This window comes from Podarcis vaucheri, assembly GCF_965113315.1.
Source record: "Podarcis vaucheri genome assembly, chromosome: 16".
In the NCBI taxonomy this organism is placed as follows: Eukaryota; Metazoa; Chordata; class Lepidosauria; order Squamata; family Lacertidae; genus Podarcis; species Podarcis vaucheri.
In genome coordinates, this window is record NC_138754.1 from 4,208,880 (window position 1) to 4,234,233 (window position 25,354).

General features: G+C 46.2%; 2 long non-coding RNA genes across 2 annotated transcripts in view; one reads left to right on the forward strand and one right to left on the reverse strand.

The window, feature by feature from the left end:
• The first annotated feature begins 433 nt into the window (after nucleotides 1-433).
• The window catches only part of LOC309520737, an 81,394-nt gene continuing 56,473 nt past the window's right edge, over nucleotides 434-25,354 (forward strand). The window contains exon 1 of the long non-coding RNA XR_014214357.1: nucleotides 434-1,050. This is a non-coding gene — a long non-coding RNA (uncharacterized lncRNA). The remainder of the gene's footprint in view (nucleotides 1,051-25,354) is intronic.
• On the reverse strand, nucleotides 20,960-25,110 carry LOC309520800. The gene is made up of 2 exons (XR_014214434.1): nucleotides 24,780-25,110; nucleotides 20,960-21,416 (listed from the first exon to the last, which is right to left on the reverse strand). It is a non-coding gene; the product is annotated as an uncharacterized lncRNA (long non-coding RNA).

Sequence of the window (25,354 nt, forward strand, 5' to 3'; positions counted from 1 at the left end):
TGGGAGAGGCATAATAATAATAATAATAATAATAATAATAATAATAATGGCATAGGACATCTCTATTTTCATTGGAGAAATGTTGGAGGGATATGTATGGGCCTTTAGAGGAGTTCTCTGACTTCCCCAGAAGGAGAGACACCAGCCTCTTAGGGAACATCTCTCTCTTCCCCGTGCCAAACGAAGAAGAAGAAGAAGAGTTTGGATTTGATATCCCCCCTTTCACTCCCCTCCAGGAGTCTCAAAGCGGCTCACAATCTCCTTCCCCTTCCTTCCCCACAACAAACACTCTGTGAGGTGAGTGGGGCTGAGAGACTTCAGAGAAGTGTGACTGGCCCAAGGTCACCCAGCAGCTGCAGGTGGAGGAGCAGGGAAGCGAACCTGGTTCCCCAGATTACGTGACTACCGCTCTTAACCACTACACCACACTGAGGCCCAGAGCCTTTCCTTCATACAGTAATGGATTCCAGCCGCCATCTTGAGCCCCACAGCCAAAGGGCCGCTTCCGCTTCCCACAGGGAGGCAGAGGGTCCTTCCCACCACGATAGGACTCTTTGTGACTTCTTCACTGCACATCTGAGGCCATTTCAGCCCTTGTGAGGGGAAGTGGCTCATTTCAGAGCCCGAAAATGCCGAGGGGAGCCATCGTTTCCCCTCTCTCTTGTGACTCCTCTGAAGGACTCAGGGGGAAATGTAGACTGGAGCAGCCACACTTTGGGGGGCTGACGTTCCTGAGGTAAAAAAATGGGGGGAAGAGGGAAAACAGAAGAGGCTCGGGGTTTTTTTGCAGGAGGATTTGAAGTGGGAGCCATTTGTTTGATAAATGCCACCACCACTATGGACCCTTGTTTGATTTTTGCTGCTGTTGTTCTCCATGCCTCAGAAAACAACCACAACCGCAAACTATATGTGTTTTATTTGATGGCTTGGGTTCCAATCTGCTAGAAGAATAGAGGAGTCAGCCTTCTGCCATGTGTCTCCTCTGAGGCACCGAGGAGGTAAAAAGGAGGCTGGGGCAGCCATGTTGCCGCTGGGGGCGACCTTCCTGAGGTAAAAAAAAAAAGGGAGGGGAAACGGAAGATTTCAGGTAGCAGCCATTCAATTGATAAGCCTTGTCCCCTCCGGCTTTCTTAACTTTTCTATTACAGTCCAGCCGTAGAGTAATCTCATGAAATGAATAAATTAATATTAAGTAAGTAGGTATTTATCCTTCCAGGCTCAAAGCATATGTGTTTTCATGACCACAAGGACTTGCAAAATCCATTTTTGCTGCCTTCTTATTCTAGGGCTGCCATACGACTGGGAATCGCTAAGCAAAATGTCGTCTGGGCAGATTCTTGCTGAATATTCGGGAAAATCTAGACGTATGGCAAGATTAATAATAATAATAATAATAATAATAATAATAATGCCCCCAGAGCTTTTCCAGATGTTCAAACAAAACAAACAAGAAACACCTCAACAACTTTGAAACTCCCCACAAAAAAAGCAGCTCAACAGCTCTGTCCAGATTTTCACTTTGGGGAATACGGCAACCCTAATTAATCCCCAAACCATGAGTTGATAATTTAGAAGTAACTGATCAGCTTCAGAGTGTGAGGCCAGCAGTATTTCCCAGGACGGGGGGTTTCCGATATTTTTTGAACTGTCTGCTTTCATGAGACACTTTCCATACCGACCCCAATTTTAGAGAACAACATAATTTCCCCTCAGAAACGAACAGCTGAGGAAATGCTTCCTTGGCAAGGCACCCCCTGTAATCAAAGGTGCCGAGCTGCCTGCCAGAGACTGAGCTGTTGTGTATCATTACTATTGCTTTTAAAGGTGTAGATCATGCCTGAGGAGCGCTAATGAGTGCACCGACTAATTAACAAGGGAAACCACCCCAGATGAGTAGGAGCCTCCAACTCCATTGGCAGAGCCCATGTCTTGCAAACAGAAGATCATCCCCCAGCAGCGTCTCCAGGTAGGACTGGGAGGACTGGAGACAAGGCTGACGTTGGGCTCCCATCCCCAAACACGCCACGACTCTTGCTTGAAAGGAAGAAAGGCGGATAAAATCATGATATGGAACTGACGACAAGAGGCAGGACTATGAGGATGTGGAAAATGCATTGGAATTCAGACCGTGGGAAGTAAAAAAAAAACAAGATTACAATTTGGAAGACAATTGGACTTTTTTATTTTAGTTTTTTATCTTTATTGGATTGGATTTGATATGTTAATTGGATGTTCTTATTGGAAAATTAATAAACGCTTTTTTAAAAAAGAGGAAGGAAGGAAGAAAAGTATCTTTATTCAGGCTATTAGCGAAAGCTTAGAAGTCAATACATGAGCAAGGGAGCAGGTTCATAACTGAACAGAAGCTATGGAAATGTCCCGACAGTTGACACGCACACCGGCAGGCTTTTAAGGATGATACTCGCAAAACAATTTTTCTGCTGTCTGTGCATCTTGGCAGCTTTGTCTGATTCCAGCTGCAAAGGGGGCACCTGTTTCTCCGTGACAAGCCTGCGTCCTGCCTGCCACCCCTTTCTGATCCCTCATTCTGGTCAAACTCCTTCTCCCCAATTAACAGACCCTCCTACAGTCCTGCAGACTGAGCTGCCTTCCCAGGATCTCTGTAAAAATTCATCTCACGGTTGCATAGGGAATGCATCTCATCCTTCCCTTTGCCCTGGCCCAGCCGGCTAAAAACGGCCCCAGACGGGAATCCTCAGTGGAAAATGTGCAGCTCTTGAGGGTTGCTTGGCGCAAAGGGAGGGAAGATACACAGTCAGCAGAGCTAGAAGGAAAATTTGTAAGGAAAGAGTAATGTGGGACAGAGCAAAGATGAGGTGTGGGCGGCTACGGATGTCAGAAAAGATGGCATCCCTGTCATCGCGGAGACATGGCTGGCCTCCGAGATTACGGACCATCTCCAGGTTTGTTATTTCAGTTTCCAGCTGGGGGCTTTCCTTTAGGGTGGGGAACGTGGGCTATTCTCGGATCCACATTCTGAGTTCCATCACAGTGACTGACATTATGACTTCATCAGTCGATAGTGCAGAACGAAAAGGAAGGAAAATTGGTCCCATGTCTGGTATCATCAGCGCCTTCAGGGTGACTCCCATGCTGACAGTGGACATCTTGGAGGAGTCTTGGAGAACCTGAAATGAGAACATTTTCAAGGATACTTTCAGAAAGATGTGGATTCCCAAAGAAATAAGTGTTTAATGTTGTAGCCTGCCCTGGGACGCAAGGGAAAGGGATGGGTGACAGGTTAAACAACAATTTTAAAAAGAACCGAAGAAGAGCTGGCTGGATCAGGCACAGGAAATCTCTTGTGATTTCCGGAACTTTTGTTCAGAAACATGCTGCCTCCAATCGTGGAGGGGAAAGCATAACCATGGTGGCTGGTAGCCAGCAATACCCCTTCCCACATTCAGCATTACATTCAGAAGACAGGGAGCTCCTTTTAATGTGTTGTCCCTAGAGCAGGAATGGGGAACGGATTGAATCTGAACTACAAATCTCAGCAGCTGAAGGAAGCAGGGAAGAAGAAGAAGACTTTGGATTTGATATCTCGCCTTTCACTCCCTTTAAGGAGTCTCAAAGCGGCTCCTTTCCCTTCCTCCCCCACAACAAACACTCTGTGAGGTGAGTGGGGCTGAGAGACTTCAGAGAAGTGTGACTTGCCCAAGGTCACCCAGCAGCTGCAGGTGGAGGAGCAGGGAAGCGAACCTGGTTCCCCATATTACGTGACTACCGCTCTTAACCACTACACCACACTGGCTCTGGAAGATGATGGTTGTAGTTTGGCCATGTCTGGAGGGCCACAGGTTCCCCACCTCTCTTCACCAGAAAGAAGGATTCCCTTTCCAGGGTTTCAGGGGAGCACCTGGCTCTGCCAGACCTGCCTCATGCAAGAAAGGGTCAGTGGGGCTGGAACAAGGCAGCCCTGCATAGAGTGAGCCTCAAAAACCCAGTTCGGTTGCTACATGGGCAGCAGCTGTGACCATGGCCAGAGCAGCTTTCTCCAGAAAGACAGGGAACAGGGACACTAGGCAAGGTTTTGCAAAACCACTCAGGACCACGGCTGCTATCTTCTTTTCTTAGCTGGCTCCAACCATGAAAGTACCCAGTTTCGCATTTCTAAAAGCCCCAATACAACTCTAGGTTAAAATTTTCTGTTGAGCCCAAAACAATCCCAGTAACACAACTCCTAGGATGTAGAGATTTGCGTTTCTCTTCCCAAAACTGCTTCTTGTCTTGACAGCTAATTGAGTCGAACCAAATTTCAAAAAGATCTCTGTTCCATAATCAAACAGTTCCTTCCTTCTCTCCTCTAAGAAGCGATCCAGTTCAAGACAACTTACCAAGTGATGGAGAAGCCGAGTGGCGGAAGAGAGGAGATGTTTCAAGGCACTGGTGGGAAAGCCTTTTATACGGTTTCTCTCTGGACTTTTCGGGCAACATGGCGTCACTAATTTGGCTAAGTATATCACTCCTCAGTCAAGTCTAGACTTTACCAGAATGCTCCTGGCCACCCTCCCAGACTCTGTAACCCAATTGTAAGATGTTATCTTTCATGTCAGGCGACGTCTTGCCTCAGGAAACTGCTTTGCTTTCTTTTGGATCAGCTTCATCTTGGAAGTTCTTTGTGTTCCTTTTTATGGGATTTGGGTTTTTGCCTTAAGCCTTCATGCTTCTGAAGCATCACATGTGGAGCATCACGGCTACAGACAAACTTCATTGTTGAAACACATTTAAAACACTTTCCCCTCTTCATAGAAGAAGTTTAGGGAGGGCTTTAATATTTGATGAATTATTGTATTTTAATCTTTTGTTGGAAGCCACTCAGAGTGGCTGGGGAAACCCCGCCTGATGGGTGGGGTATGAATAAATTATTATTATTATTATTATTATTATTATTATTATTATTATTATTAGGCACTGTAGATCTTTAAGGGCGCTGGGAATTGTAGCACTGTGAGGGGGGGACAGGCATTGGACAGGATCCACACACCCCGGATCCCTTAAAGAGGATGTCCTTAATGAGGAGGGGCAGGCAGAGCCTACAACCTCCCCTCCATCCAAACAAAGGCTTACCTGCCTTTCCCAGCAGCGGGTACCCAGAGGCAGAATGCAGAGGAGGAGAAGGCAGACTCCATGGCCAGTAGCCATTGGTAGCCTTATTATCCTCCACGAAACTGCCTCATCGCCTTTCAAAGCCATCCAAATTGGCGGCCGTCGCTGCCTCTTGTGGGAGGGAGTTCCGCAGTTTAATTATGTATTGTGAAAATTCTTTTGTCTTTTCTCTGGAGGCGTCTGCCTTCTGGGGGATTCCAGTAACACAGGGTGGTGGCTGTCTTGATTAAGAACTGGGGCGCCATTCCCGTGGGATGAAAAAATGCCTTTTAACCCCATTCCGATTTCCAGAATGGTAAACAGCAACTCCTGGGTATGAGGAGCAGAGCGCTGCCCTTCCTCTTCACCCTGTTCTCATCTCAGCACGGTCCTTTGCCACACACCAACCCTTGTGCGAGAGGGAGAAGCAGGCGGCCATTTTCCTCAGGCTTGGAGCCACTAGTCCTCTCCATGTGACATTGCTGTGGGGCTTCAGAGCGGTTCTCTGTTTTCCACTGAAGGAGAGACAAGAGCCTTTGAGGAAACAGCTCTCTAGTCCCTGTGGCAAACGGCTGAGGCCCAGAGCCTTTCCTTTATAGTGGATTTCAGTGGCCATCTTCAGCCCCACAGCAAAAGGGCCGTTTCCGCTTCCCACAGAGGCAAAAGGCTCTTCCCAGGACTATGGGACTCTCTGTGCCTTCTTCCATGCATCTCTTACGCCCATCTCTTGTGGCTCATTTCAGGGAACCAAAAGAACAAGGGGAACTATCTTCTCTCTGAAGGGCTCCAAAGGGGGGGGGGGAGACACACGGCGGGTGGTGACATTTTTGCAAAGCAATTTTCCTCTGCATGTGATGTTCAGTGATATTATTTGTATTTATATTTCTATCTGTATTCATGTGGACGCTTTAGCATGGCAGATGCATCTTCCAAGTGGATGTACAGCAGAGGGAGGAAGTTTGTACACATGGCAGAATCACAGACTCCTCCTTAAAGCTTAGGAAATGGGAGTGATTTGAAATTTTGTTTCCTAAAGCTAAAACTCGTCACCGTTCAGAATATTATATTTATTTTATTTCACATCATTTAGAAACTGCTTGATTGTCATAAAACCTCAAGAGGTTTTTGTTTTGGTAAACCTTTCCACTCCCAATATGACTCTCAGCCCAAATATACTTTCTCACGTGATTGGTTGCTCTTTGTCCTTAAAACTGTATGTTATATGAGAAGTAAAATGATCACACCTTTTTCCTTAAATGGTAGAAAGCATTCTTGTGTTATTTGTCTTGTGCTATTTGTATTACAGTGGTGCCTCGCAAGACGCAAAGAATTCATTCCGCAAGTCTTTTCGTCTTGCGATGTTTTTCGTCTTGCAAAGCACAGTCCGTCGCAACTGCGCCTCTTCAAGCAGCTTTGAGAAAAAAGAGCAAGACGTTTTCGTCTTGCGAAGCAAGCCCATAGGGAAATTCGTCTAGCGAAGCAATGCAAAACCGAAAAACCCTTTCGTCTAGCGAGTTTTTCGTCTTGCGAGGCATTCGTCTTGCGGGGCACCACTGTACTTCAAATGTCATATCTCATTACTGTGTCTATGTAATCGTCCTTTATGAATGTATCACAATGTATATATCACAATGTATTCAGTGCATCACTGTTTCTATGTATGAGTATATCTTTTTTCTATAAGAATGAAACTGCTCCTAATCTTGTAAAATGTCAAAGTGTATCTTCCTGCCACTACAAATGTGAATGTATCTGTACAGTACTTCATATTTGGCAACACCACAGTGCTACCTACTGAGTCTACAGTGCTAAACTAATCACTCACACAAACATAAAAAACAAAGACTTTATTTCACAATAGTTCATTCATGGCCAAACTCCCATTCATACCCTCGTTAATATGCTGATTTAGAGTCAACGCAACGCCCAAAGCGATAAATCCTGTCTTCCTTCCTGTCAGCGCCAGACATAACCATCAAGACCCCACCTAAAAAAAGTAAAGGAACATTGAATAATCTTTAGTGAGAAGAGAAATCAGGATGGGCTCAAAGATAGGTAAAACCATGGGTAGGCAAACTGAGGGCCGGGGGCCGGATCCGGCCCAATCGCCTTCTAAATCCGGCCCTGGGATGGTCCGGGAATCAGCGTGTTTTTACATGAGTAGAATGTGTCTTTTATTTAAAATGCATCTCTGGGTTATTTGTGGGGCATAGGGGTTCTTTTTTCTTTTTTCTCACAATATAGTCCGGCCCCCCACAAGGTCTGAGGGACAGTGGACTGGCCCCCTGCTGAAAAAGTTTGCTGACCCCTGGTAAAACCCAACAGCCTCTCTCACCCTATTGTCAACATGTTTGTATTTGACGCATAAGCAGGATTCCCCCTACAGTTCCTCAATCACTGAAATATCAACCCTTTGTCAAACACTTACCTGGCAATCATACCATTCCTCTTCGTGTCATTTTTTGACCACTCTGTATAACGGGAAAAAGTATAAATGTAAGCTTTTTTCTTTGTTCGAGGTTCTCTCTCTTTTGCACACGTGGGGACCCACAGGTTGAGAACTGCTGGTCTAGAATATGTGAATTCTCTAAGGTCATCCATTCCTTCAACCAGCCAACAATGACAGACTCTCAATAAAGAAGAAATTAATGTAGACTGAAGTAAAGACTGTATTTTTATGTCATCTCTTTCAGGACCCTGGATAATACCATGGTTAGTAATTTCACATCTCAAGTCAGGCAAAATAGCTCCCAACTCAGAAGGGAGGGATTTGAGGAAGTCAACCAAGATGTTTAAAAGGTTGGATTTGTGAAGAATTAAGTTTGTTATTATTGTCTATCTTTATTGTTCCCTCCCTTCCCCCCCTTTCTTCTTTTTTCTTTTTCCTTTTCTGTTTTTGTATATCATCTTGCTTTGTGGTTTGTGTTACCACAGTGGAATATTTAATAAAATTTATTTTAAAATAAAGAAGATATGGGAGAGCTAGCAAAAAAAAAAAATAGCTCCCAGCTGGCCTTTTTTATAGACCAGGTTTATATCTCTCCTCCTCCTCCAAGAAGCTCAAAGTAGTACACATGTATTTTCTTTCAAACTTTAACAAAATCAATTGGAAAACAAAAATGGAAAATAACCCATGAGGGTGGCCACCTTCGCATCCCTAAGAGTCTAACTGGAAGTCTAAGTTCCCATTTGTGTGAAATTTCATTTGAGCCCTAAACAATTCCAGTGGCACGCCGAGTTGCGCATGGAGATTTGAACGTCTCTTTCCACCAATCTGAATTTCATCTGTCGATAGACATCAAATCATGCTGAATAAAATCTCAAATAAATATCTGATTCGGAACCACGTGATTCTTTCATTCCCTACCCTAAGAAGAGAGTAAGTGAAAGATAAGTTAGCAAAAGAACTGAAGAAGATGCCAGAAGGCACTGGCAGAAAATCCGCACATGGTGAGCCCCTCGGGCCAGCCCCAGACATTTTGGCACCTCGTGAATCAGAAATGGCTCTCTCCCCCCACATTCTAGTCTGTTAAGGGTGCTTTTTATATAAAGTTCAGGCTTTGTTGTGTTTTTATATATATTGTAACCCGCCCAGAGTGGCTGGGGAAACCCAGCAAGATGGGTGGGATATTAATTAAGAAATTATTATTATTATTATTATTATTATTATTATTATTATTATTATTATTATATTCCCGCCCTGTGGAACGCCCTCCCATCAGATGTCAAGGAAATACAGAACTGTTTGACTTTTAGAAGATATCTGACGGCTATAGGGATGCTTTTAAAGTTTGATGTTCTCTTAAGGTAAAGGGACCCCTGACCATTAGGTCCAGTTGTGGCCGACTCTTGGGTTGTGGTGCTCATCTCACTTTATTGGTCAAAGGAGCCTGCGCGCAGCTTCCGGGTCATGTGGCCAGCATGACTAAGCTGCTTCTGGAGAACCAGAGCAGCGCACGGAAACGCCGTTTACCTTCCCGCCAGAGTGGTACCTATTTATCTACTTGCACTTTGACGTGCTTTCAAACTGCTAGGTTGGCAGGAGCAGGGACCGAGCAACGGGAGCTCACCCCATCACGGGGATTCGAACCACTGACCTTCTGATCGGCAAGTCCTAGGCTCTGTAGTTTAACCCACAGCGCCACCCGCATCCCTTGATGTTCTATTATGTTTCTGTATATGCTGGAAGCTGCCCAGAGTGACTGAGGTGACCGAATCAGAGGGCGGGGTAGAAAAAAACAAAATTAAAATAATTATTACCATTATTCTTATTCAGGGAGACAATAAAACGCACCAAATTCCATTAGAAGGAACATGAAGAACATTATGCAAAGTGAAGCCAAGCAAAAAAACCACCCCGAAATGGCATGCTAAGCAAAGGAGGATGCTGACATGACAGTAATTCATCCAAACACATAACATTGGAGTCAAGTTGCATCTGAATTGCTAGGAACATCAAGTGAATCTAGGTGGGGTAAAGGTAGTCAAATTAGTGACCCCATGCCAACATATTTTCTTCAAAGTACAGAGAGAACCCATGTAAAATACCATACACAACAGTTTAATTACCACCTGCTACACTGCTTCACAGGACGCGGGTGGCGCTGTGGGTAAAAGCCTCAGCGCCTAGGACTTGCCGATCGAAAGGTCGGAGGTTCGAATCCCCGCGGCGGGGTGCGCTCCCGCTGCTCGGTCCCAGCGCCTGCCAACCTAGCAGTTCGAAAGCACCCCCGGGTGCAAGTAGATAAATAGGTACCGCTTACCAGCGGGAAGGTAAACGGCGTTCCGTGTGCTGCGCTGGCTCACCAGATGCAGCTTTGTCACGCTGGCCACGTGACCCGGAAGTGTTCCGGACAGCGCTGGCCCCCGGCCTCTTGAGTGAGATGGGCGCACAAACCCCAGAGTCTGTCAAGACTGGCCCGTTCGGGCAGGGGTACCTTTACCTTTTACACTGCTTCACAGCTGTAAAACTAGGTCACGTTATTTGCTCTGGCCCTTAAAGACATACACATCTTGTGAAACAATAATGAACCTTCAAATTTAAAGAGACCATTCAACAGATTCAGATTCAGTTTCCAAAAATGGTATGAGAACTGAAAAACACCAACCTTCGAATTGCACATTTGTATGAATTTGTGGGGACGAGGGTGATGCTGTGGTCTAAACCACTGAGCCTAGGGCTTGCCGATCAGGAGGTCGGTGGTTTGAATCCCCATGACGGGGTGAGCTCCCGTTGCTCGGTCCCTGCTCCTGCCAACCTAGCAGTTTGAAAGCACCCCAAAAGTGCAAGTAGATAAATAGGTACTGCTCCGGCTTAGTCATGCTGGCCACATGACCCGGAAAAACTGTCTGCGGACAAACGCCAGCTCCCTCGGCCTGTAAAGCTAGATGAGCGCTGCAACCCCAGACTTAACTGTCAGAGGTCAGCAAACTTTTTCAGCAGTTCACTGTCCCTCAGACCTTGTGGGGGCCGGACTATATTTTGAAGGGGGAAAATGAACAAATTCCTATGCCCCACAAACAACCCAGAGGTGCATTTCAAATAAAAGCACACATTCTGGTAAAAACACCAGGCAGGCCCCACAAATAACCCAGAGAGGCATATAAAATAAAAGGACGCATTCCACTCATGTAAAAGCAGGCTGATTCTTGGACTATCCACTGTCAGGGAACTGCAGGCAGCGAGGGAGGAAAGAATTAGAGGATACAGGGAACGATCTCCACTGCTCAGTACTGAATCCTCCTCAGAAGACAGAGAAGAGGATAGTGAGTCTGGGGAGGAAGGGGTGCTTCAGAGAGGGGGGGATCCACGTCACAGGGGGAAATGGAAGGGGCTGAGCCGTTGGCTCTGTTGGTCTCGAGGGAGAGGGAAAAGAGAAAGTAGTTAGAGCAACGCGTCATGAGAGACGGGTCGCTTTGTTTATTCTGCATGTAATCTGGTCAGAAGAAAATAAAGAAAGGAATTTATGGCTGGCTGCCGGGAGTGTTTTTCTGCTAAGTGCAGCAACGCATGCAGCTGGCCAGCTGACATCCATGGACCGGATTGAGAAGGGGATTGGGCCAGATCTGGCCCCCAGGCCTTAGTTTGCCTACCCATGCACTAATGTCTAGGAACTCAATGCGCTTGCAGCTTTCTTGCTGCACCACTAGGAGGACTAAATGTAACATGTTCCAATAAATTACCTTTCATGTCAGCCACCCCTTTGCTCAGAAAGCTGTTTAGCTTTGTTTTTCCGCAACTTCATCTTGGATATTCTTCATGTTCCTCTTAATGGGACTTGGGGTGTTTCCTGAATCATTCATGCTCCTTTAGCGTAATGTTTGGAGCATATGTTATCCTGGCCACAGAGGTACCCACATCATACCTTTCAAGCACATTCACAGCACAGTTTTCCCCTTTAAAAACGACGGGCTCTGTCAGACAGCTGGGAATCGTAGCTCTGTGAGGGGTAAACTGCATCTCCCAAAATCCTTCGATGGGAAAATATACTGTGAACGTTTGAGGCCTTGTACTGTTAAAATACCCTGCAAGCATGCGTAGCAGAAGTCCTTCTTGAGCAGTCTTGGGAGGTGAGAGAGAAGAGAAAACTTATTTAACTGGGAGGAGCCTGGATCAAGTCAATTCATCCACACTGGTCCGGGTGGGAGAGGGTGCAGGACTATCTAGCCAACGTGGGGATTTAGGGAAAGCCACTTCCGAGCTGGAGAGGAGGTGGGGTTGCGGGCTTCATGCCCTCCCCCCACATGTGCAGGGGCTGGCTTGCAGTCCCCGCGAGAGCAGGGAATCCTCAGGCGCGTCATGTCCCTTGCCAGCCAATCGGCTGGCCCGGGAGGCGTGGCCCGCGCTATTTAGGGCCGGCGCGCCTGAGGATTTCCCTCTTTCTCCGCTCCAGCGCCCCAGCTGCTCCGGTTTCCCACCCTCCCGCCCTTTAAGGTTTTTTGTTCCTTGACCTTGCTATGGACCTCGCTTGGTCGCCATTAAGGAGCCTGGCAGGATTTTTTTCAACTTGGCAAATCGGCACCAGCCATTTGGTTTTTCGCCTACCTCGTAGCAAATCGTAACAACTTCCTCGGCATTGGCGGTTAGGCATTGGTAAGGGTATTGTTATGCAGATGAGTGGGGGGGAAGGAAGCGCCATCACCTTCCCCCATATCGAAGGGTAGTCCAGTAAAGGATTCTGGGGGGGGGGCGTTGCCCTGTCCGAAGCCTATGGAGGTGTGGGCCTAAGGCACGCCCCCTAGCGGTGACCCCGGGGGAGATCCTAGTTGATGTACATCAGCAGGACTCCCCCTACTAGTGGTTAACCCTTGCCGGTCTTCTAGCAATCAGGCTGAAGCCAGTTAGTCGATAGGACCAATGCCTAAGCCAATACCGCTCAATTCCTGTAATCAATAAAGTTGTGGCCTAATTTTGCCCATTAACCTAAAATACGGGTGTCCCGTGTCTTTATTTCCATGGGGGAGGCGGGAACTCGCCACGCAACATGACTAGAGGGTGAAGCCACTTTGTGACTGGTGTCAGAAATGGTGTCTCCTGAGGCTTCAGAAACTCTAATCAGGTACTATGAAGACCCTAATATAAATATCCACATTCCTTCCTGTACATATTGTCCCTTTAATAGATCGAAACATTAATTCAAAGTTCATTTTGTCTCTCGTTCTGGTGTCTAGCTCATGCTTCTTACATCAACTTCTAGGAGGTTTGGAAAGCATTCAGAGTAAACTGGGGGTGGGGGTGGCAAAAAACTAAAGGATGGCAGCATTAGGGAAAGTGTTTGTTGGGTTAATTCCACATAAGTTGGTAATGCTGACTCATGTTGGGAAACTGCCAGGGAGATATTGTCCATCATGGCCCCCAAGCCGGCTGCCGGACGTCCATCAATCTCCCGTAGACAGGCAGATCCAGCAGTTAGCGACACGAAGCCGTTCTGGAAATAGATAGCCACATTCCAGAGCTTGTGCACACTGTTCTTTATCAGCAGAAACACAGGCAGAAAGCTGCACCGCAGAAGAGCATATTTAGCATATTTACAGACTTTATTTAGCGTAGAACAGAACAAAGGAAAAACATGACCGTTCTGAGTCAGTGTCTTCGACCCGACTGAAATCGAAAGGAAACAGCAAGGAAGGAAGGAAGGAAGATTTGCAAGGGGAAAGAATGTGTTACAGAGCAAAGATGACATGTTGGCAGCCATGGATAGTTTGCGTAGTGGGCGCTCAGCATTTCGGACTTCCTGGCCCTCAAGAGCACAAACTACATTACATTAGGATCAGAAAAGCAGACGATTCTCAACTGGGCGCATCTGGTGAGTGACATGACTGCTGTGCATAAAGGAAGCAGCAGAAGTGAATCCTCAACGAGTGAATCGTAGTGTCCCCTCGACAACGATAGCGAATTCATATATTATAGCCCAAAGATCCTCGTCTCGGGGGGGTTTCACTGGCATCAATGGAGAGGGAGTTAGATTGTTGACACTGGACATCTTGCAAGGGTCTTGGATACTCTGAAATGATACGTTTTCAAGGATACTTTCAGAAACTCGTGAAAACAGGGGAGATCAGACATTATGTCTCAGATAGCCAGAGAAATATTTGTCAGACAGGGAGGAGGCAGTTCCCCTTACTTTTCAGCTTTTATATTGAGATTCCTTTACGATGACTTAAAGAATGCATATCCAGGAAGGAGACAGTTCAGATAACGAGAGATATAAAAGATTAATTTAATGTTGATTTTTAATCGTTGCAGCCAGGCCTGGGACAGTAAGTTGAATGATGGTAAAACATTAAAATAGTGATTTTAAAATGGAAAGGTCTCAATGATTCCCACCCCCATTTGACAGGTTGTGTCTCTCTGACCCTTCTCCCTCTCCCTCTGAAATTTGAGAGACTTCTCTCACGCTCTGGCCCTGCGGGATCCTTCCTCCTCTGGGCTCAGACTGTTGGTCCCCCTAGCTGAGTGTTGTTTCTACAGCAGGGATGGGGACGGGTAGCCTTCCGGAGCTTGAGGAACTCCAACTCCCAGCAGCCCTAGCAGCCAACATTGGCCAAGGCCAGAGGGGGTGGGAGGTGTTTCACATCAGGAGGACCACGGGTTCCCCAGTCCTGCTAAGCTGTGAGTGGGATTGACGTCCCAGGAGTCCAGCTGAGCCTCTTTCCCTGCCTGACCTGCCTCACCCAAGAAGAGGCAACTGTCAGCCCTGCCTAAAGTGCTCCTCAGTCCTCCCGTTGAGAGGCAACGTGGGCACATCCTGTGACAACGGCACAGCGCCTTTCTCAGAAGAAGAGGAGGATGGGGCACTGGCCTGAGATTCCCAGAGGAGGGAAAATGGGTCCAGGGATCTTCCCATTACACAGAGCTGCTCTTTCAAACACAGCACAACCAGATCCAGAACAGGACATCTTCCCCTTGCCAGTTCTGGTCTCTTAGGAGGAAGAGAGTCCCCTTTTCACCCTCATCCAACTCCATCCCAGAGAGGGCCCAGCGCCACATTTCAGAAGTCCTATTAGAAGTGGGACTTCTGTTTGAACCCAAAACAATGCCAGTGGCACAGGGAATTGCAAGTAAAGACCTGAAGGTCTCTTCCCAAATCTGATTTCCATGTGAAGCTAAGAAGAAAGGCATGTTGGGGGGAAACCCCAGTAAATAACTGCCCCATAGTCAATCCGTTGCAAACTTCTTTGCTCTAGTAATCAATTTACTTAAAAGGAGCTTACCAAAAGCTGAAGAAGCTGAGCAGCCGAAGAGAGGCGATCTTCAAAAATGCTGGTTGAAAAGGCCTACGCACTGAGCCCTTTTATGCAGGTTCTCTCTCTGCACCTGCAGCAAATATCTTGCTTCAGCACCACTAATTTGGGTAATTAATTCTACCAGCTAAGATATTTGTTCCAAGTGCAGAGAGAAACTGTCTGCCTCTGAGCTGTCACCTCCCGCAAACCAACTGGTGGAAAGCTGGCGGAAAAGCCATACATTGTGGGCCCTTTTAGACGGTTTCTCATGAGAGTTCAAGCCAACAATTTGGCGTGGTGCCACTAATTTGGCTAAGTATGCCGCACCTCCATTTCCTCTAGATTTCCCTGGATGTTCCAAGCCACCTTCCCACATCCAGCATTACTTTCAGAAGACAGGGAGCTCCTTTTAATGCGTCCGACCATGGGTTCATCTAGCAGAGGGTTGTCCCTTGATCAGGAATGGGGAACGCTTTGAATCTGAACTACAAATCTCAGCAGCTGCAGGAAGCAGAGGAGACGAGGGCTGTAGTTTGGCCATGTCTGGAGGGCCAGAGGTTCCCCACCTCTCTTCACCAGAAAGAAGGATTCCCTTTCCAGGGTTTCAGGGGAGCAGCTGGCTCTGCCAGACCTGCCTCATGCAAGAAAGGGTCAGTGGGGCTGGAACAAGGCAGCCCTGCAGAGAGTGAGCCTCAAAAACCCAGTTCAGCTGCTCCGTGGGCAGCAGGTGTGACCATGGCCAGAGCAGCTTTCTCCAGAAAGACAGGGAACAGCGACACTAGGCAAGGTTTTGCAAAACCACTCAGGACCACGGCTGCTATCTGCTTTTCCTAGCTGGCTCCAACCATGAAAGTACCCAGTTTCGCATTTCTAAAAGCCCCAATACAACTCTAGGTTAGAATTTTCTGTTGAGCCCAAAACAACCCCAGTAACACAACTCCTAGGATGTGGAGATTTGAGTTCTTCTTCCCAAAACTGCTTCTTGTCTCTCAATTGACAGCTAATTGAGTCAAACCAAATTTCAAAAAGTTCTCTGTTCCATAATCAAACACTTCCTTCCTTCTCTCCTCTAAGAAGAAATTCAGTTAAAGACAACTTACCAAGTGATGGAGAAGCCGAGTGGCGGAAGAGAGGAGATGTTTCAAGGCACTGGTGGAAAAGCCTTTTATACAGTTTCTCTCTGGACTTTTTGGGCAACAGTTTGGCATGGGGTCACTAATTTGGCATGGGGTCACTAATTTGGCTAAGTATAATCTTTTGTTGGAAGCCGCTCAGAGTGGCTGGGGAAACGCAGCCTGATGGGTGGGGTATAAATATATTATTATTATTATTATTATTATTATTATTATTATTATGCACTCTAGATCTTTAAGCTGTCTCCTGTGGGAGGGAGTTCTGCAGTTTAATTACATATTGTGAAAATTGTTTTTTCTTTTCTCTGGAGGTGAATTCCAGTAACACAGGGTGGTGGCTGTCTTGATTAAGAACTGGGGTAGCATTCCAGTGGGATGAGAAAATGCCATTTTGCCCCACGCCGATTTCCATAATGGCAAACAGCAACTCCTGGGTATGAGGAGCAGAGCTCTGCCCTTCCTCTTCACCCTGTTCTCATCTCAGCGCAGTCCTTTGCCACACACCAACCCTTGTGAGAGAGGGAGAAGCAGGCGGCCATTTTCCTTGGGAGAGCAACGGCTTGGAGCCACTAGTCCTCTCCATGTAACGTTGCTGTGGGGCTTCAGAGCGGTTCTCTGTTTTCCACTGAAGGAGAGGCAAGAGTCTTTTAGGAAACGGCTCTCTAGTCCCTTTGGCAAACGGCTGAGGCCCAGAGCCTTTCCTTTATAGTGGATTTCAGTGGCCATCTTCAGCCCCACAGCAAAGGGCCGCTTCCCACCATCTCATCCTCTGTCGTCCCCTTCTCCTTGTGCCCTCCATCTTTCCCAACATCAGGGTCTTTCCCAGGGATTCTTCTCTTCTCATGAGGTGGCCAAAGTCTTGGAGCCTCAGCTTCAGGATCTGTCCTTCCAGTGAGCACTCAGGGCTGGTTTCCTTCAGAATGGAGAGGTTTGATCTTCTTGCAGTCCATGGGACTCTCAAGAGTCTCCTCCAGCACCAAAATTCAAAAGCATCCATTCTTCGGCGATCAGCCTTCTTTATGGTCCAGCTCTCACTTCCATCCATCACTACTGGGAAAACCAGAGCTTGAACTATACGGACCTTTGTTGGCAAGGTGGTGTCTCTGCTTTTTAAGTGTGTGGCAAAGGACTGCGCTGAGATGAGAACAGGGTGGAAAGGAAGGGCAGTGCTCTGCTCCTCATACCCTGAAGAGACAACTCCCAGAGCCGGCCCTACCATTGGGCAGAGTGAACCAGAGGACGATGGGGGAAACTTGTGGTGGTCCCACAGCACCATTTCTTCTTTATTGGATAATAATTTTTATTAGTTTTCAATTACAATAACCCAGTGCTGTTTTCCCCCGCAAGGATGCAGTGGTACGCATTCCGCTAAACATTTTGTGAATCTAAGTTTGGCCTCATTGAGGAGCAGTATTTCAACATGAGTAGGAAAATGAGAGTACCCCTAAACATTTTTTTTAGAAAAAAGCTGTGCAATAATCCAAGAATAACCTCATTATAAAAATGCCAATTTAGAATACAATTACTAATGCCAATCCTTCAGGTACCAAATTATATCATTTAAATGCCCCCCCCCCGGTGTGCTAGAATTGATGGTTTGATGATTTACTTTATTTCTGCGTTCCAAAATCTTTTCAATTACACTCTGGTCAAAATAACAATCCCTTATATAACAACTGCAATATTCCACACAGTAAATGGTTTATAAAACCACAGGTGGGGCACTCAAACTATATCCTCGCTCTTCCTGTGTGTGGCAATTATGCTGCTCCTCATACCCAGGAGTTGCTGTTTACCATTCTGGAAATCAGAATGGGGTGAAAAGGCATTTTCTCATCCCACTGGAATGCCGCCCCAGTTCTTCATCAAGACAGCCCCCATCCTGTGTTACTGGAATCCCCCAAAAGGCAGACGCCTCCAGAGAAAAGAGAAAACAATTTTTATAATACATAATTAAACTGCGGAACTCCCTCCCGCAGGAGACAGCGATGGCCACCAATTTGGATGGCTCTGAAAGGCGATGAGGCAGTTTCGTGGAGGATAATAAGGCTACCAATGGCTACTGGCCATGGAGCCTTCCTTCTCCCTCCTCCGCATTCTGCCTCTGGGTACCCGCTGCTGGGAAATGCAGGTAAGCCTTTGTTTAGATGGAGGGGAGGTTGTAGGCTCTGCCTGCCCCTCCTCATTAAGGACATCCTCTTTAAGGGATCTGGTGTGTGTGATCCTGTCCAATGCCTGTCCCCCCCTCACAGTGCTACAATTCCAGGCGCCCTTAAAGATCTACAGTGCCTAATAATAATAATAATAATAATAATAATAATAATAACAATAATAACAATAATTTATTTATACCCCACCCATCAGACTGGGTTTCCCCAGCCACTCTGAGCGGCTTCCAACAAAAGATTAAAATACAATAATTCATCAAATATTAAAGCCTTCCCTAAACTGAATTCTATGAAGAGGGAAAAGTGCTTTAAATGGGTTTCAACAATGAAGTTTGTCTGTAGCCGTGATGCTCCACATGTGATGCTTCAGAAGCATGAAGGCTTAAGAAAAAAACCCAAATCCCATAAAGAGGAACACGAAGAACTTCCAAGATGAAGCTGATCCAAAAGAAAGCAAAGCAGTTTCCTGAGCCAAGACGTCGCCTGACATGAAAGATAGCATCTTACAATTGGGTTACAGGGTCAGGGAGGGAGGCCAGGAGCATTCTGGTAAAGTCTAGACTTGACTGGGGTGGGGTATACTTAGCCAAATTAGTGACGCCATGTTGCCCGAAAAGTCCAGAGAGAAACCGTATAAAAGGCTTTTCCACCAGTGCCTTGAAACATCTCCTCTCTTCCGCCACTCGGCTTCTCCATCACTTGGTAAGTTGTCTTGAACTGAATCGCTTCTTAGAGGAGAGAAGGAAGGAACTGTTTGATTATGGAACAGAGATCTTTTTGAAATTTGGTTTGACTCAATTAGCTGTCAAGACAAGAAGCAGTTTTGGGAAGAAGAACTCAAATCTCCACATCCTAGAAGTTGTGTTACTGGGATTGTTTTGGGCTCAACAGAAAATTTTAACCTAGAGTTGTATTGGGGCTTTTAGAAATGCGAAACTGGGTACTTTCATGGTTGGAGCCAGCTAAGAAAAGCAGATAGCAGCCGTGGTCCTGAGTGGTTTTGCAAAACCTTGCCTAGTGTCCCTGTTCCCTGTCTTTCTGGAGAAAGCTGCTCTGGCCATGGTCACACCTGCTGCCCATGTAGCAACCGAACTGGGTTTTTGAGGCTCACTCTATGCAGGGCTGCCTTGTTCCAACCCCACTGACCCTTTCTTGCATGAGGCAGGTCTGGCAGAGCCAGGTGCTCCCCTGAAACCCTGGAAAGGGCATCCTTCTTTCTGGTGAAGAGAGGTGGGGAACCTGTGGCCCTCCAGACATGGCCAAACTACAACCATCATCTTCCAGAGCCAGTGTGGTGTAGTGGTTAAGAGCGGTAGTCACGTAATATGGGGAACCAGGTTCGCTTCCCTGCTCCTCCACCTGCAGCTGCTGGGTGACCTTGGGCCAGTCACACTTCTTTGACATCTCTCAGCCCCACTCACCTCACAGAGTGTTTGTTGTGGGGGAGGAAGGGAAAGGAGCCGCTTTGAGACTCCTTAAAGGGAGTGAAAGGTGGGATATCAAATCCAAAGTCTTCTTCTTCCCTGCTTCCTTCAGCTGCTGAGATTTGTAGTTCAGATTCAAACCGTTCCCCATTCCTGCTCTAGGGACGACCCTCTGCTAGAAGGTCGGACACATTAAAAGGAGTTCCCTGTCTTCTGAATGTAATGCTGAATGTGGGAAGGGGTATTGCTGGCTACCAGCCACCATGGTTATGCTTTCCCCTCCACGATTGGAGGCAGCATGTTTCTCAACAAAAGTTCCGGAAATCACAAGAGATTTCCTGTGCCTGATCCAGCCAGCTCTTCTTAGGTTCTTTTTAAAATTGTTGTTTAACCTGTCACCCATCCCTTTCCCTTGCGTCCCAGGGCAGGCTACAACATTAAACACTTATTTCTTTGGGAATCCACATCTTTCTGAAAGTATCCTTGAAAATGTTCTCATTTCAGGTTCTCCAACACTCCTCCAAGATGTCCACTGTCAGCATGGGAGTCACCCTCAAGGCGCCGATGATGCCAGACATGGGACAAATTTTCTCTCCTTTTCGTTTTGCAATATCAGCTGCTGACGCCCTAATGTTAGTCAGAATATCGACTGATGAAGTCATAATGTCAGTCACTGTAATGTCACTCAGAATATTGATCGTAGAATAGCCGACGTTCCCCACCCTACAGGAAAGCCCCCAGCTGGAAACTGAAATAACAAACCTGGAGATGGTTCGTAATCTCGGAGGCCAGCCATGTCTCCGCGATGACAGGGATGCCATCTTTTCTGACATCCGTAGCCGCCCACACCTCATCTTTGCTCTGTCCCACATGACTCTTTCCTTACAAATTTTCCTTCTAGCTCTGCTGACTGTGTATCTTCCCTCCATTTGCGCCAAACATCTTCCACTGAGGATTCCCGTCTGGGGCCGTTTTTAGCCGGCTGGGCCAGGGCAAAGGGAAGGATGAGATGCATTCCCTATGCAACCGTGAGATGAATTTTTACAGAGATCCTGGGAAGGCAGCTCAGTCTGCAGGACTGTAGGAGGGTCTGTTAATTGGGGAGAAGGCGTTTGACCAGAATGAGGGGTCAGAAAGGGGTGGCAGGCAGGACGCAGGCTTGTCACGGAGAAACAGGTGCCCCCTTTGCAGCTGGAATCAGACAAAGCTGCCCAGATGCACAGACAGCAGAAAAATTGTTTTGCGAGTATCATCCTTAAAAGCCCGCCGGTGTGCGTGTCAACTGTCAGGACATTTCCATCGCTTCTGTTCAGTTATGAACCTGCTCCCTTGCTCATGGATTGACTTCTAAGCTTGCGCCAATAGCCTGAATAAAGATGCTTTTCTTCCTTCCTTCCTCTTCTTTTAAAAAGCGTTTATTAATTTTCCAATAAGAACATCCAATTAACATATCAAATCCAATCCAATAAAGATAAAAAACTAAAATAAAAAAGTCCAATTGTCTTCCAAATTGTAATCTTGTTTTTTTTGACTTCCCACGGTCTGAATTCCAAAGCATTTTCCACATCCTCATAGTCCTGCCTCTTGTCGTCAGTCTTTTCACAATTCCATATCATGATTTTATCCGCCTTTCTTCCTTTCAAGCAAGAGTCGTGGCGTGTTTGGGGATGGGAGCCCAACGTCAGCCTTGTCTCCAGTCCTCCCAGTCCGACCTGGAGACAAGGCTGCTGGGGGATGATCTTCTGTTTGCAAGACATGCGCTCTGCCAATGGAGTTGGAGGCTCCTACTCATCTGGCTGGTTTCCCTTGTTCATTAGTCGGTGCACTCATTAGCGCTCCTCAGGCATGATCTACACCTTTAAAAGCAATAGTAATGATACATAACAGCTCAGTCTCTGGCAGGCAGCTTGGCACCTTTGATTACAGGGGGTGCCTTGCCAAGGAAGCATTTCCTCAGCTGTTCGTTTCTGAGGGGAAATTATGTTGTTCTCTAAAATTGGGGTCGGTATGGAAAGTGTCTCCTGAAAGCAGACAGTTCAAAAAATATCGGAAACCCCACGTCCTGGGAAATACTGCTGGCCTCACACTCTGAGACTGATCAGGTAATTCTAAATTATCAACTCATGGTTTGGGGATTAATTAGGGTTGCCGTATTCCCCAAAGTGAAAATCTGGACAGAGCTGTTGAGCTGCTTGTTTTGTGGGGAGTTTCAAAGTTGTTGAGGTGTTTCTTGTTTGTTTTGTTTGAACATCTGGAAAAGCTCTGGGGGCTTTATTATTATTATTAAACTTGCCATACGTCTAGATTTTCCCGAACATTCAGCAAGAATCTGCCCAGACGACATTTTGCTTAGCGATTCCCCACCGTATGGCAGCCCTAGAATAAGAAGGCAGCAAAAATGGATTTTGCAAGTCCTTGTGGTCATGAAAACACATATGCTTTGAGCCTGGAAGGATAAATACCTACTTACTTAATATTAATTTATTCATTTCATGAGATTATAGAATCATAGAATCATAGAGTTGGAAGAGACCACAAGGGCCATCGAGTCCAACATTTTTCCCGGCTATATACAGCTCCAAACATTGCTATACCGAGCCAGTTTCCTCCTCTTAAAAATGATCTATTAATGGGCTGGGATCCTGTTACCGAATCAGAATGTTTACAGCTAATTAAAACACTCAAGAATGGCAAAGCTCTCGGTGAAGATATGATTCCTCCTGAGGTGCTTAAACTAAATGCCCAGTGGTGGGCTGCTATTTTGCCCCAACTTTTTACGGTAATAAATGATACATGCAAAATCCCAGGAAACTGGAAACTGAGCCTGGTAGCCCCCACCTATAAGAAGGGAGACCCCCAAGACCCCTCGAACTATCGCCCCATAAGTCTCCTGGACATTGTGTATAAACTTTATACCCGATACCTGCTAAATAAACTGCTTGACTGGGCTGACCACTCTAACCTGCTTAATCCGGAACAGGCAGGGTTTAGAAAGGGCCATAGGACAACAGGCCATTGTTTGGTACTACAGACAATGATAGATAAGTATACAAAGGTACATAAGAGCAAACTTTTTGTGGCTTTTGTAGATCTCACATCCGCTTTTGATTTAATCTGTAGGGACAAATTATGGCAAAAACTATATGAAACAGATATTGAGAGACGACTTCTCAAAATACTTAGAGAGTTACATTCAGACACCACAGTTAAAATCAGAACTGGGATGTCAGGCAACTATACTGACCCACTGCCACTGGGGAAAGGGGTTAAACAGGGCTGTTTGTTAGCGCCGTTCCTCTTTAATTTCTATATAAATGACATTGTCCAACATATGGCAAAGTATAAGTCATCAGCTCCTGCCCTGGAAGGCAAACACCTGAATATATTGCTATATGCGGATGACATGGCTGTCATGGCACTCACTCGAAGGGGCCTACACAGCATGCTGGAGGGGCTCGCAGCTTATTGTTCCCAAAACTCTCTAAAGATAAATTATGACAAAACAAAAATTGTGGTATTTACTAGAGCTCGCCACACATTTAGATGGTCTTTAGATGAACACAAAATGGAACAGTGTCTTTTTTTTAAATATCTTGGTATCACTTTCCAAGCCACATCTAGCTGGCTTGCCCACTTCAAGACTGTAGCCCTTCTAACACGCAGGACAATCGGTGCTCTGCTCAGCTTTTTTTACTCGAGGGGAGGGCAACTGGTGATCCCGGCACTAAAAGCTTTTGTTGGAAAAGTGATTCCCCAGATGTTATACGGAGTAGAACTCTGGGGATGGAACCAGAAGCTGTTAGAACGGCTTGAAATCTTCCAAATTTTTTATCTCAGAAGAATTCTAGGCCTCCCTCATAGTACTCCGGCAGCTCTCCTAAGAGTGGAAGTAGGATTACCTTCTGGGTCTGCCAGGGCCCACTTCAGATTCCTGCGTTTTTTCACCAACCTTATAGATGCCCCGAACACCTTATTGGCTAAACAAGCCTTTGTATCATTACAAAATAATACCACTTGGCGTAAAAACCTACTAGATATCCTATCCAGATACAATCTACCTGAGTTTAATACCCACAAATTGTGGAGCCCTGATAAAGTTCGGGAATGGATCTTTGAAAAAGACGCCTTTTTGGACTCCACAAAGATAAAAAAACTCTGGGTTTTCCTACTAGTTTCCCCGAGTAAAAGCAGTCAAAATCTGTGCCAACTACTTGGTGGAGATCACTGATCCCACCCTTTGGAGAGCTTTCACTATGGCACGGTCTCAAACATTGCCAACGGCATATCTGACCGGTAGATTCACAAAAACCCCAGTAGAACATCGCTTATGCCCTTGCCTTATGAAAACTAAAGAGGATCTTACACATTACCTCCTCTATTGCCCCATCTACTCGGGCTTTAGAGACGCATTGCTGCAAATTGTACCCAACTCTATAACTAATCCTGAAGATAGAGTAAAATTCTTGTTAGTTGATGCAAACCCACGTATTACCCATGTGTTGGCGGTTTTTGTGATGAAGGCCATGAAAGCCAGGGAAAGATTTATGGATGACAATGTAAAGACCCCTTCATCGTCTGTTTAACTCGTTCCTTGTTTTCCCTCTCTTTCTATTTTGTGGGATGAAGGTTTTGTTGGCATAGTATGTAATGAATTTTAATATTTTTAACTATTGTTGTGTTGATGTTTGTGTACAGGCATGGTCCTCACAATAAACGGAATTATGTGTGTGTGTGTGTGAAAACACATATGCTTTGAGCCTGGAAGGATAAATACCTACTTACTTAATATGAATTTCTTCCTTTCATGAGATTACTCTACTGCTGGATTGTAATAGAAAAGGCAATAAAGCCGGAGGGGACAAGGGTTATCAAGCGAATGGCTGCTACCTGAAATCTTCCGTTTCCCCTCCCTTTTTTTTTTTACCTCAGGAAGGTCTCCCCCCCAGCCTCCTTTTTACCTCCTCGGTGCCTCAGAGCAGACACATGGCAGAAGGCTGACTCCTCTATTCTTCTAGCAGATTAGAAGCCAAGCGATCAAATAAAACACATACAGTTTGCGGTTGTGGTTGTTTTCTGAGGCGTGGAGAGCAACAGCAGCAAAAATTAAACAAGGGTCCATAGTGGTGGTGGCATTTATCAAAGAAATGGCTCCCACTTCAAATCCTCCTGCAAAAAACCCTGAGCCTCTTCTGTTTTCCCTCTTCCCCCCATTTTTTCACCTCAGGAATGTGAGCCCCCAAAAGTGTGGCTGCTCCAGTCTACATTTCCCCCTCCGTCCTTCAGAGGAGCCACAAGAGAGAGGGGAAATGATACTCTGGTTTCTCTTCAGATCGTATAAATCTTTTGCCTTTTACTATCTGCTTTCCTAGCTGGCTCCAACCATGAAAGTACCCAGTTTCGCATTTCTAAAAGCCCCAATACAACTCTAGGTTAAAATTTTCTGTTGAGCCCAAAACAATCCCAGTAGCACAACTCCTAGGATGTGGAGATTTGCGTTCTTCTTCCCCAAACTGCTTCTTGTCTTGACAGCTAATTGAGTCAAACCAAATTTCAAAAAGATCTCTGTTCCATCATCAAACAGTTCCTTCCTTCTCTCCTCTAAGAAGTGATCCAGTTCAAGACAACTTACCAAGTGATGGAGAAGCCGAGTGGCGGAAGAGAGGAGATGTTTCAAGGCACTGGTGGAAAAGCCTTTTATACGGTTTCGGGCAACATGGCGTCACTAATTTGGCTAAGTATACTCCACCCCAGTCAAGTCTAGACTTTACCAGAATGCCCCTGGCGACCCTCCCAG